Source organism: Jaculus jaculus, chromosome 1, assembly GCF_020740685.1.
Source record: "Jaculus jaculus isolate mJacJac1 chromosome 1, mJacJac1.mat.Y.cur, whole genome shotgun sequence".
In the NCBI taxonomy this organism is placed as follows: domain Eukaryota; kingdom Metazoa; phylum Chordata; class Mammalia; order Rodentia; family Dipodidae; genus Jaculus; species Jaculus jaculus.
Window position 1 is genome coordinate 77,224,644 of NC_059102.1, and position 13,798 is coordinate 77,238,441.

The 13,798-nt window shown below is 35.9% G+C and overlaps 1 protein-coding gene across 50 annotated transcripts in view; it reads right to left on the bottom strand.

Annotated features, from left to right (window-relative positions):
• The window catches only part of Ptprd (protein tyrosine phosphatase receptor type D), a 2,343,620-nt gene that overhangs the window by 1,064,123 nt on the left and 1,265,699 nt on the right, over window positions 1-13,798 (bottom strand). The gene's annotated exons all lie outside the window — the stretch shown is intronic.

A 13,798-nucleotide genomic window follows, 5' to 3' on the forward strand; every position in this document is an offset into this window, starting at 1 on the left:
GCTGCATGAAGTTCAATGGGAGAGAGAAATCACCACCGAGATACTCAATAGTGGACACTGCAAACCTTATATTTGGCCAGCCAGGCTAAATGAGCCAATGGGTGCAACAGTGGCATGTTGGCTATGGGGGAAACTAACTTCCCTCTAATTTGACTGGAGGCCTGCTCTCACATACACACACACACACACACACACACACACACACACACAATCAAAAAAATTCAAAAATTTTACTCTTTGTTATAATTTGAGAGGGGTATGTTAATTATAATTTTGAATAGTTTGATTTACCAGAACATATAAGAACAATACATTTGTTAAGGTATTTTGGAAGATTTTTCAAAATATACCATTCAAATTCTTATCTAATACATTAGCAAATTTAAAAAAATGGTTAATAAAACTTTTTAAAAAAATTACACAATTTGTCAAATCAAAAATAGTGCTTAGGGGCTGAAGAGATGGCTTATCAATAAAGCACTTGCCTGTAAAGCCTAAGGACCCTGGTTCGAGGCTTGATTCATCAGGACCCACGTAAGCCAGATGCACAAGGGGGTGCATACATCTGGAGTTTGTGTACAGTGGCTGGAGGCCCTGGGGCACCCATTCTCTCTCTCTTTTTCTCTCTCTCTGCCTCTTTCTCTCTGTGTCTGTAGCCCTCTCATATATAAATAAATAAATGAACAATTTTTTTTAATTAGTGCTTAAAACTCCACTGAGATTTGGAGGTTTTTTTTTTTTTTTCATTCTCCATCTAACTTCATTCTTTTTTTTATTCCATCTAACTTCATTCTTGAACTAACCATGTCATGATAGTAGAATTACAATTTCTCTAATTTTAAAGGTATGAAATTAAGTTTCAAAGGATTTAAGTAGCAAAAAGATTTTAGAAGTAACTCATCAATGAAATTTAACTCAAATTTGTGCATCTAGCTCTAAATTCTGTGCTTCTATTTTAATAATTCATGCTTGTAGCAGACAGCTTCTGGTTCATTGAGATGAACTTTCAGACTAGACACAGTTATGGAAGAAGGGATATTTATTGAAACCTACAGATCCAGGGGAAGTTCCCATAAATGGCAGAAGAAGCTCACCTGCCTTCACAGGACCAAGAGGAGAGAGAAGAGAGGTATAAGCCTAAAGGTCAAAAGCCACACAGCACACTTCAGGAACTCCAGCTAGGCACACTTTACATATCTTTAGATTGAAATCTGAAACCCACCACCACACCTTAAGATCCAACCAATGCCTTCAGCTAGGTGGCTGAAGATGCAAACTACATAGAAACAACTGAATATATTGGGTGCCATCTATTTTATTCAAACCACCACAATGTTGTTAAGACTTTTTCTTATATATATTACTGGATTTACAATACCATTTCAAGAACCATTCTACTAAAGTTCCTCAGCCAAATGTGCTTCTTTCGTACTTGCAATGAGAACATCTGGCTTCATCCAGACCACTTCATACACAGTCTCTTGAGTGAAAACTCAGTGACCTCAATGTAATTTGGCAGCCTGAGGATAAAGGCCTCAGACAGCCATGTGGAAGGGAAGAAAACAGCCATCAAGGAAGATGTAGATTCCACCTTGGAGACTGTGATCTTTTATTTCAAATATGTCTTTTGTTGACAAGAATAGGATCTAACAACTCATATTGCTAATGGAGAAAGGACAAGGTTATGTAATTCTGGAAGTATCTATGGATTGGGGAACATTCTTCAAAAGGACATTGAATAAAAAAAATACAATGAAAACTTTGAAATAATTAAGGTTGGCATGCATACAACTCTACCTTCCATGCTTATTTTATCAATTAGGATATTGCAATTCAAGGAACATGCAAAAGTTCTTAAGAAACCAAACATTCAGATCCCAGGTCTACTAATTAAAGTTAAAATATTAAGGGATATAAATTACTACAATAGAAAAGTTTAAATAAAAAGAACAAATGAGAAGATTGTGGTATTTTTTTTAAGCAAGAAGATAAATGATTACTCAAACATAATATGTTTTAAAAATAACTATCTGGATGAGAAAATATTAAAACATAATATAGTGTTAGAGAGATGGGTTATTGGTTAAGGGGCTTGCCTGTGAAACCTAAGGACCATGATGCAATTCCCTAGTAACCTATGTAAGCCAGATGCACAAGGTAGAGCATGTGTCTGGAGTTCCTTTAGAGTGGCTAGACACCTGAGTGCCCAGTCTCAATCTCTCTCTCTTTCTCTCTCTCATGCTTGTAAATAAATAAAATATCTTTAAAACATACTATAGAAATATGCAGGTTTTCCAAAAAGTGGAGATAAAATGTAAAGTATTGTTCATAAATGACTAATTATTATTATTCTTTTTAGATTATAAGTTCTTGTTAAATACACACCTAAAATCCCATTAATTGGGACACTGAGGCAGGAGTATGGCCATGAGTTTGAGGCCATCCTGTATTATAGAATGAGAATCCATCTCAAAAACTACAAAAAGAAAAGGGATCTGAAAGTCATTTGCATCTTTTTATACATAACAGTGGAGCTGCTAGACATGGCCTATGCAAATATCTTGTCCTAGAAGCTACTCAATTAGGTTATCATGATTGGCCACACGTAGAAGCAACTGTCCCCTAGGCCGGGAGGAGTTCATAGCTACCTGAAAAGGGCACAAAGCTAAACAGAACAAGTAATGTGGACTGGACATATTCTTATTGAAGTCAATAGATTTCAAAGCACATAGCCACTCTGTAGTTTACTTAAAAAATCTTACCTAGTTACTATTGACTGAAATTCTTAATGAATAATTATAAACACTTGGCACAGAGTCAGTTACACTGAGTAGAAACATACAGAATAAAATGGAAGTCACACATGCAAACATAAAAATATAAATAAAATCTGTTTCTGGCCAACTCCTTGAATTTTGCTGTTTTTGACAATCTCCCTAATCTTCTGTACCTTGTTTGATAAGTAATCAAGGTGTTAAATGTGCTTGCTGTAATTGCAGTATCTAAGGAAATCCAAATGGAAAATTATGTGACTTTTGCTCCAGTGATTTTTTTTTTAACCTATGCCTTTTCTTTTGTTTTTTTTTTTAATAAATTTTTTGCTTATTACTTATTTATTTGAGAGGTACAGACAGAGAAAGAAGGAGAGAGAGAGAATAGGCACGCCAGGGCTTCCAGCCACTGCAAACAAACTCCAGACTTGTGCACCCCCTTGTGCAGCTGGCTCACATGGGTCCTGGGGAATCGAGCCTTGAACCGGGGTCCTCAGGCTTCACAGGCAATCACTTAACCTCTAAGCCATCTCTCCTGCCTTGGCTTTTCTTTTATTTGTGACAACACACACACACACACACACACACACACACACACACACTCACACACACACAAGCATGCATGAAAAAATATATATATTGATTTTTTTTACTCCATTTCCCTCTCTTCTCTTATCTCCCTTACACTCCTGCTGAGTCTGCTTTTCTCATGCAGTCCTCACCTGTAGCAATTACTTTTTCATTGCTCTGCAAAATCACCCCAGCAGAAGCAGTCTGTGAAAGGAAACGTTTATTTTATGCTTACAGCTTGGGGGGAGGGGTAATATTTCATCATGGTGGAAAAGCAACATGTTTAGCATACATCTACAGCAGACAGAGAACAAGAATGAATGGACACTCAACAACCACTAGGCTAGATGAATCAACCTCAAGGTCTGCCCCTAGTGAAACAACACCTCCTCTAGCAAAGTTCTACCTCTCAAAGGCTCTACCAGATGAAGACTGTGAGGAAGATTAGTCACAAACACCTAATACTATGAGTCACTTACAATCAAACCACCACATCCTTCTACATTTCTTCTTCTTCTTTTTCTTTTACATTTATTTTAGTTGTCACACTAAGGTTAATTAGGTTTGTTTGCATCACTGAAGAGAATGATTTCCCTCTGGGAATCCTTAGCTGCCAGTAGCTCCTTTGAGAGGCGTGATGGATAGTTGATGGAACCCATATTATACAATATGTTGTACAAGTCAAAGCAAGTTAGGTGCTCATGATTGCAACAGACTTGACATATCTACCAGACAGCATTTCACAGCATCCCTCTGCATTCTTAGGCTCTTGCATATTTCTCCTCCCTTCTGTGATATTCTCAGGCATTGGAAGGGGTGATATAAAAGTCCCACTTAAGAGTTAAGCATTCAACTATCACTTATTTCAACATTTTTAACTATTATGAGTCTCTGTAATGTCCTCCATCCCTTGGAAAAAGAAATTTCTGTGATCAAGCCTAAAAGAGGCACTAGTCTAAAGTTATAAGTGTAAATACTCAAAAGACAGATTTATTTTAAAAAATGTTAATTTACCAAGATAATAGTAGTAGATTCCCCACTAGGCCTTTGACTGCCACAGCCATTGGTTTTTAACTATTTTTATAGTACCAGACATGAACTACTTCTTGAGGAACAGGCTTCAAATGCAATCAGAATGTGGTTGGTTATCACCTAAAACATTTCATGTTACTATTGCATCAGTGAACATATCTTCTTTGGAAGGTAAGCATGACAGTATCCATGGTTTCCAGCTTGATAAGACCTTTTGTGATATTTTTCTCTTGGCAGCCAATCAATTCTAATCAGCAAAATGTAAACTTCCAGTTCAGTTCTAGGTGATTTCTCTATGTCTTGCAACCAAATTATGTGATGTCTTCAGCAATAAGGTCTTAATATCTTGTTCTTGTAGGCAACCAGGAATGATAGCAATAGTATGTATTGCTTTGGGATCTCTCATTTAATTATTTTCTCATTTCTAGGTTGAAATACCCAAGCAGGTTTAGGAAGGAAAGGATTTATTTTGCATTAAAATTTTGAGAGAAAGTTTCATTATGGTGGGGAAAGAATGGCAGGAGAAGACAAGAAGACAAGTGGTATCACATGTATGCATCAGCAGAGAGGAAGTAAAGAGAACAAGTGGGTCTAGGCTATATAATACCTCAAAGTCCTTCTAAAAGAAGAATTCATATCCTAAAGGTTTTGCAACCCTCCAGAAGAATTCCACAAACTGGGGATTAAATATTCAAACAAATAGTTTAAGAGGGACATTTTATATTAAAGCTACCATTCTGTCCCTAGATCTCATGGGTACATGGATACCTCATGATGCAAAATGTATTCAATCCTACTTTAAAAGTTCCCATAATTATCTGGGCACGGTGGTGCACACCTGTAATCCCAGCACTAAGGAGGCAGAGATAGGATGATCATCATGAGTTTGAGGCTACCCTGAGAATACACAGCAAATTCCAGGTCAGCCTAAGCTAGAGTGAGACCCTAACTCGAAAAATAAAATTAAAAAAAAGTTTCCATAATTTTTTTTTCAGTCTCAACACTGTTCAAAAGTCCAAAGTCTATCCAGAATGCATGACCCATATACCTCAACAAGGAGGGTCCAGGGGAGGAGGTAGGACATGGATGAGTCTAACAATGGTACCAAATTGACTGTATTTGCTGAGCACAAAGCTAATTAATAAAAAATACCATAATTTTTTTTAAAAAGTCCAAAGTCTAAAAACCATCTCTTAATTGTGATCCATGAAAAATCAATACACAACTTACATTATGTCTAACACATAATGGCACAAAGGAAACATTCTCATGTCAACAAAAGGAGAAATGAAAGCATATCAAAGACATATTGTATCAAAATACTGGACTGAAACCTAGAAGGGGAGTAAACAACCCTGCCATAACATGTTCAGCACTGGGACTCATGACGAAATCACCTAGGTTCAAAAAGGCTTGGATAGCTCTGCATTCTAGCTGTTTTACCTGCACTCTCTGGGTAAGCTCTTACTTGCACCCACAGCTTTTCTTGGCAAATGTACATGGTTCTAACACCTATAACATATCAAGGTCTCCATTGGAATTTAAGGCTTAACATCACAGCTTCATTCTGTGGATCCAAGAGGTCACCTTTCAGTACTCTAATTTTGTCCCATACTAGAAAGCCTTGGTGGGATCTGGAGAGATGGCTTAGTAGTTAAAGCATCTGCCAGAAAAGCCTAAGGACCCAGGTTTGCTTTCCTTGCTTTTCCTTGTATCCATGTAAGCCAGATGCACAAGGTGGCATATGCATCTAGAATTTGTTTGCATTATCTAGAGGTCCTTGCCCAACCATTTTCTCTATCTTTCTCTCCCTCTATCTGTCTCTTTCTCTAATAAATAAATGTTATAAAATATTTTTTTTAAAAAAAAAGATTTCTCTGGTAGATCTTCAGAACAGTGGTGTACTACTCTGCAACTTTTCAATCTTGCTTTCATTCTTCCAAACTCTGTGGTGACTACACTATGTGGGCAGTGCCACAAAATTTTGTTGCCAGTTTAGGATGAAGCCTGGTACCCATTGACCACAGTTTCAGCAGCCTTTGAAAGCTACCTTTGAAAGCAGAGACCTTCTTCAGCATATTTCCCTCTGTTTTTTTTTCCTTTCAAAAGAATTCTCATTTTTAGTAGCTATAACCTTCACTTGGCTGGGTTTTGTTCACAGGGAATCTCTTTATTGACCCAGTATAAACCTTTCATTTTATTTTATTCTATTATTATTATTTTTTTTTTGAGGTAGCATCCCACTCTGGTCCAGGCTGACCTGGAATTAACTCTGTAGTCTCAGGGTGGCCTTGAACTCAAGGCGATCCTCCTACCTCTGCCTCCCAAGTGCTGGGATTAAAGGCGTGTGCCACCACGCCCGGCTCATTTTATTATTTTTTTAATGGTGGTAATGTCTTTAAAACGATAGTCTAAGAGGCTGTAGCTTTTAGGCCTGGGATTTTAAATTTGCTTTTGTTTCAAACTATATCATTTTCTGTTTTGCATTTTCTACTTTTTTTGTTGTAGATCAGAATCGAGTTGGCAAAGAGAAAACATTCCACAGATTCAGTAATTTTCTGCTTGAAATTTTCTTTGGCAAAGACATTAGCTTTCATTCATGTTCTTAGGACATCAGGGCAAAGTTAAGCCTTTTGTTATTGTTGTTTTTGTTGGAATGTCATATGAACTGCTTCTAGCATAGTTCATGGCAAAGTCTTTTTTTCCCCTCTGGAACTCTGAGCTTCCACTGTCCACATTTCTGTTGGCCTTCTGATGTTTCAAACAACAAACAAAATGGCCCTTTAATTCTTACAGTACAATCAGGCTTCTCAAGTACAAAGTTCCAAACTCTTAGATATTCCTCCAAAAGCCAGCTCCAAAACTCTACCAACTGCAAGTTCAGATTTATTGCAGCAATGATCACACTTCTTGGTACCCACTTGAAGTATTAGTTATTGTGGTAGTTTGAATGGATATCCCCCAATTGATTTTTGGATTTCTAGCCTACTGGCTGGAGGAGATGTCACTGTGGGCAGATCCTAGAGTCCAGCTCTAAGGTGTTCTGGTGGCAGATCTAAATTCTAGCCTAAGATATGCAAAGTGCTTGAGTTCTGTTTGAAGTTTGCTTGCTTGTGTGTTGGTGTCTTTTCTCTCTGCTTGGATCTGTGAAAGGAGACCAACTTCTGCCATTATGGAACTTCCCCTTGATCTTTAAACTTCAATAAATTCCCTTGCTCCCATAACTGTGCCTGATTTGGAAGTTCATCCCAACAACAGAATCTGACTGTAGTAGTTAGTTTCTCATTGCTGGAAATATATGAACATAGCCAGCTTAAGACAGGAAAGAGCTTATTTTCTGCATATAGCTCCAAGGGGTAGAGTCATCATGACAGGAGAAGCATGCTGCAAGCAGGAAGCCAATGCCACCTCATCGTAGAAGCTGGGAGGATGTAAGGTAAGAGAGAACACATGCGGCCCGGTTATGCCTTCACAAGTTTCCTCCTCCTCTGCCTGACCAAAAACCTTTTCTACGGCAGGATTCTCCTTTCTAAATGTTCCACACCTTCCTGACCAATTCTAATAACTGGGGAATAAGTACTCAAACACATGAGTGTATTTTACATTCAACCTTCCCCACTGACCACTAACTCATGAGGAGTTATTTCATACATGATTCTGAGATTTTTGTTAAGTAACTTAAGGTACTATTAGGATACATTATTTTTGTTTTAAATTTTTCAATAATCTAACAGAGCAGTAGTTCTCTACATAGCTTTTTCACACCTCCTTACATTTGATGCATGTGTTTATATAGAAACATACATGTATATTTTTAAAATTGTAATATCCTCCTGCAAAAGTATTCCTTTCATAAGAAATGACCTTTATCACTTTGTACTAGCTTTGGTCTGAAGTCTCTTTTCCCTAATATTAGAATGCTGATAACTGTTTAAACCCTAGTTTCATGTTATCGGCATATGCTTTCCAATATCTTTGATGATGAAATGTTTCTTGAAAGAAGCTAAAAGAGGTGGCTTTTTTTTTTTTTTCTAAATCCAATTTGATAGCCTAGGTCTTTTAGTTAGGGAATTGAGACCATTGCCATTTAGAGTTGCTATTGGAAAGTGTGTATTAAATCCTGTTATTTTGTGAATTTTGGAGTATTTGGTATTTTTCTGGTTCTCATTTGCTTAACAACTCCTCTAACTTCATATTCTCTCATAACCTCTTAGATGTTCCTGCTCTTTAGTCCAAAATATTGTCTCCCAAATCTCCTGCAGAAATGGCTTAGTGATCATAAATTCCATTAACCATATTTAACCATGGAAAGCTTTTATTCTTCAGTTAAGTCTGAGAGTTTTACCAGGTGTAGTAGAGTATAGTGGCCCTTGTGCTCTTCCAGAACTTGAAATGCATCATTTCATGTCCCTCTGCTTTTTAGAGTTTCCTTTAAATACTAGACTTTTGTTCTTATGTGACTCATACCTCCCTTGCAAGATTCAATCCATTTCTTTGTTCTGTATATTTAGTGTTTTGACAATGATATGGGGAGTTTATTTTCTGGTCCTATCTATTGGGTGTTTTGTATTCCTCTTGAATATAGGCGGTCATCTCTTTCTCTGGATTTGGGAATTATTCTAAAATTTTATTGAAAATACTTTCTATTCTTTTATCATGGAACTTTTTTTTGTTTTATGCTCATAATTTCTAGATTTGGTTTTTACATGTTGTCCCAAAACTTTCACATTATTCCTGAAAAATACCTTAAAAGAATGATAATAAATATGCTCCAATAATTAAAAAGGGAATTAATAAATTCCTGAATATATTACAGGGGAATAAAAACAAATAGCTTAATAGAATTAAAATTCAATTTAGAATATGAAGATAAAAATTAGTAGATAGAAATTCTGAAGAAAAATCAAACCAAAATAATGCCTTAAATTAGAAACAATAATTTAAATAAAAGGTTCAGTGGATACCCTCACTAACAGAGTAGAAATTATGGAAGACAGAGAATCAGAACTTGAAGTAAAGGTAGAATAAGTAGATCATTTGTCAGCAATAATTAATGATAAATTTTAAAAGCATAATAGTAATAATGAAATACATGCTCATGGTTTCATAATTCAAGAATAGATTTCAAAGTTACTATTAGTTTCAATTAAGTCTATTCATAGCCCATAATGTTGTATCAAGTTCATTGTATTTGCTATTTTTATTGGTTAAAAATAGTGCTGTTTTTGATTATCTCTTTTAGTATTATGCAGGTCTTTGAAATTTTGATTAAGTGTATAGTAGCTTCACAATGATGGAATGAAACCCTAAACCAGACACAGTTATAGAGAAATGGAATATATTTCAGGCTTACAGATCCAGTGGAAGTTCCATGATGGCCAAAAAGAAACAATTCAACATCAAAAGCAAGAACAAAAACCAACAGCTAAGCAGCAGGGACCCAGGCAGAGCTCAGACTGCTCTCTACTTACTTTAGGCTAGAAATCCAGATCTTCCTTTGAGGGCTGGACTCTAGGATCCACCCTTAGTGACATCGCCATCCAGGCAGCTGATCCAATGCACAAGCTTTAATAAACTCCTGAATCTATCTGGAGACATCCGTTCAAACTACCACAGTAAATAAATGAGAATAAAAAGAGTAGGAATGAACAATGCCTTTAAAACTTAATTCTTACTTAAAAGAGCTACTAATACATAATTATAATGGTAACATAAGGAGAGCTGCTACAAAACACAGGTTGCAGGATTGTATGCCATCAGATCCTTGAAGTTGGAAAAAAAAGTCTCATTATACCACATATGCTGAATAATTGTGGTTACTCCTCCATACCAGGCTCCTTACGGTAGAGCTAGCTTAATGGATTTCATGTTCAAAGAAATTTATCTACACAAACATATGCAAATTATATATATTTAGCCTAAATTTTGGTCTTATGTTACAGATATTTCAACTTAGGCTTAGCTTTGAATTTCTAAACTTTGCATATAAAGAAATTTTATATATATATATATATATATATATATATATATATGCTCAATTTTCTTATTTGAACCTTTTAGCTAAAAAGAAAGTTGAAGCTTATAAATTGAACTAAAGATTTTCCCCATTTCACTTATTTAGACTATCACTTAGTAGTGAGAAGTTACTCCCTGCACTCAGCAGGCAAAGGTAGGAGGATGACCATGAGTTCGAGTTTGAGGCCACCTTGAGACTACATAGTGAATTCCAGGTCAGCCTGAACTAGAGTAAGACCCTACCTAGAAAAACAAAACAAACAAACAAACAAACAAATAAAGGTCCTATATCTACAATGCAAAGACTCATTTATTGATTACAGTCTCTAAGATACTACCACATTTTTAATAATGAAAAAAAAAAATTAAACTGTTAATGCTACTGAGTAGATTCCATGCTTTTACTATGAAATAGCAGTAAATAGTTGATTATGTTATGTGGTGTAATAATTGTTTTTAATTAATATATTTAACAATGGTATTGAATGCTAAGAGAAGATGTAATTCTATTATAATTATTAATATTCTCTGGTGATATGTACATGAGAAGAAGTAGGTATATTTAATGGTAATCCTACTAAACACAATCCCACACTCTAGTATTAAGATGAAAAACCAAAATGGAATAAACCAAACAAACAAAAACAACAATAAAAAAAAAATTATCTTCTGCTAGGTAATGAATGTGGGACAGTAAGTATGAGAATAACAGAATGATACCAATTAAATGGTTTCCAGAATGAACTGGTTAATTCTCCATAATCCTATTGTGATTTAATAGCTTGTTCTTTGCTGGAAGGAAGGTAGTTGCATCTTCCACATAATATTTCATATGTAAGATGAAGGTAGTATTAATATAAATGGGATATTAAATAAGGTTCCTTCATCTTCTGAGACTTAAGATAGGACATTTGAATCCTGTCATTAGTATCCTATATTAGTTACTTTGTTCACTTAGAAATTCCCAGGTTTAAGCCGGGTATGGTGGCAAACGCCTTTAAACCCAGTACTTGGGAGGCAGAGGTAGAAGGATTGCTGTGAGTTTGAGGCCACTCTGAGACTCCATAGTGAATTCTAGGTCAGCCTGGGCTAGAGTGAGACCCTACCTTGAAAAACCAAAAATAACAAAAAAGAAAAAGAAAAAGAAAAGAAATTCCTAGGTTGCAGGAACATTTTTGAATAATACTCCCTGTTGGGTATAACAGGAAAGTGGATTTTTTATAATTTCCCTACTAGTTTTCATAGTTAAAATATGTATATTCCTCAGGAGTAACACTTTATATGGTAAATAGACTTCTGATTACTTAGGAGGAAGAATCAGGGTAACATCAAAATACAAGCAGGCCACAGAGGAACCTGACATGTTCATAGACTGCTTGGAACTGTTCACTTGCCATTTTTTTTTTAAATGTATTTATTTATTTGAGAGCGACAGACACAGAGAGAAAGACAGATAGAGGGAGAGAGAGAGAATGGGCGCGCCAGGGCTTCCAGCCTCTGCAAACGAACTCCAGACGCGTGCGCCCCCTTGTGCATCTGGCTAACGTGGGACCTGGGGAACCGAGCCTCGAACCGGGGTCCTTAGGCTTCACAGGCAAGCGCTTAACCGCTAAGCCATCTCTCCAGCCCTCACTTGCCATTTTTGTCTCTTACTATTTGAGGACTTTTCTCCACTTTTTTTCTCTTCTTTGTCTCTTGACATGCAGAATACATGTTCATTCTTTAAGGAGAGCAGTTTTTGTACTGTCTTTGTCCTAACACTTACTCAATATTTAAATTCTATTACCAAATTACTTCTTATATTTTCTTTGCTTATTTATTTATTAAAACAGGTCTCAACTGTATGCCAGGCTGTACTAGGCTCACCATATAGTCCTGGCTGGCATTGAAGTCTGCCTGTCTTTCAAGTGCTAGGGCTATAGGTATGAGATACCACATTCATCTTAAAATACTTGTTGTTTTATAAAAACTTCATTTCTAAGAGGAACCCAAATAGAAGCTGATCTAAACTTTTGGGGAAAAAAGTTTCCTTCAATTGAATCAGGTATGTAGGCATTTATGATTTATATTCTATATATGTAATTAGAATTATGATTTCCCATCCAGAAATTTTAACATATGACTATATTGTGAAGGAAATTTGTATTCAATGTAAAGACTAATAGTCATAAAGTAAATATGATATAATATTATTAAAATATGGCCAGAACATTCTTAATCTTTAATTATATAAATGTATGATGAGGCTATTAATAACACGTATTGACACAATTTTATTAAATTTTGACAAAGAATTAATTTTGCCCTAGGATAATCAATACCTTTAAATGGAACAAAATCACATATGATATTGATTTGTAGGGGAAAAAGTCATTAAATTGTTGCTTTGAGGAAAAAAGAAAAATTATAACATGAATATTGAAAAATACTAATTCATTTTTTTTCCTTGAAAGAAAGAGTGATGGGGAATTTGCAATAATATTGATTTATAGAAAAGTTTATACAGGAATATTTTGTCAGAGGGAAGTAGAATATTTTTTAAATATTTGATGTCTTTGCAGCAATTAAAAGAAAGTTTTGTCTCTATCAACTGGAAACGACATTAATGAATAGAGTAAGATAGGGCTTTTGATTGCATGAAACAAACATTCTGGCCAGACTAATGTGGGCAGAGTCTGGGAAAGCTCAAGGATAAAAGTACTGGAGTCAGCATGTGCAAGTCTGGGACATGGACAATATAGCAACACAACACAGCATTTCTTATTCCTGAGGCAGTTTAGGGTGACTGGGCCTCAAAAGTTAAAAGCAGGAATATACATGAACCTGTCCTTGCAATCTGCACTTTGCCAGAAATCAGAGAATGAACTGGGCCTCTCCTAAAGTAGTCACCTAGATCTATTTTTCTATGAACAACCTAACTCTCTCCCTGTGAAGTTGCCTTTTCTTAGAATTAATGCTTAAATCTGATCCTGGCTATATAGTTATGCTCAGCCCCAAGACTTGGTGTCTTGAGTGTTTAGCCCAGCTCTCATTGAGAATCTATAAATGACCCCCACTTGGAGTAACACTATGGGCTCTAACCCCTCCTGGCTTCCACATGGCAGAAGCTCTCTGTACTTCTCTCTCCTTGCTTCTCTTAATCTAATAAAGTCTAAACCTTACCCTCTGATCTGTGAATTTCAATTATTTCAAAGTTAAGAATTTGGGATATCTCAAATTCATTAGTGTGTTGGCATATGTTGATACATTGGTGAGGAATCCCAAGATTTCTGTTTCACTTCTAGGGTCACTTTTTTTTTTTTTTTTTCTGTTCTCTCTCAACCCAGCCTCTATATAGTGTCATCTGTTTTTACTTTTGCATGCAGATGGTTTAGGCTTACAAGTGTTTCTCAGGCTATATATTTATTGCA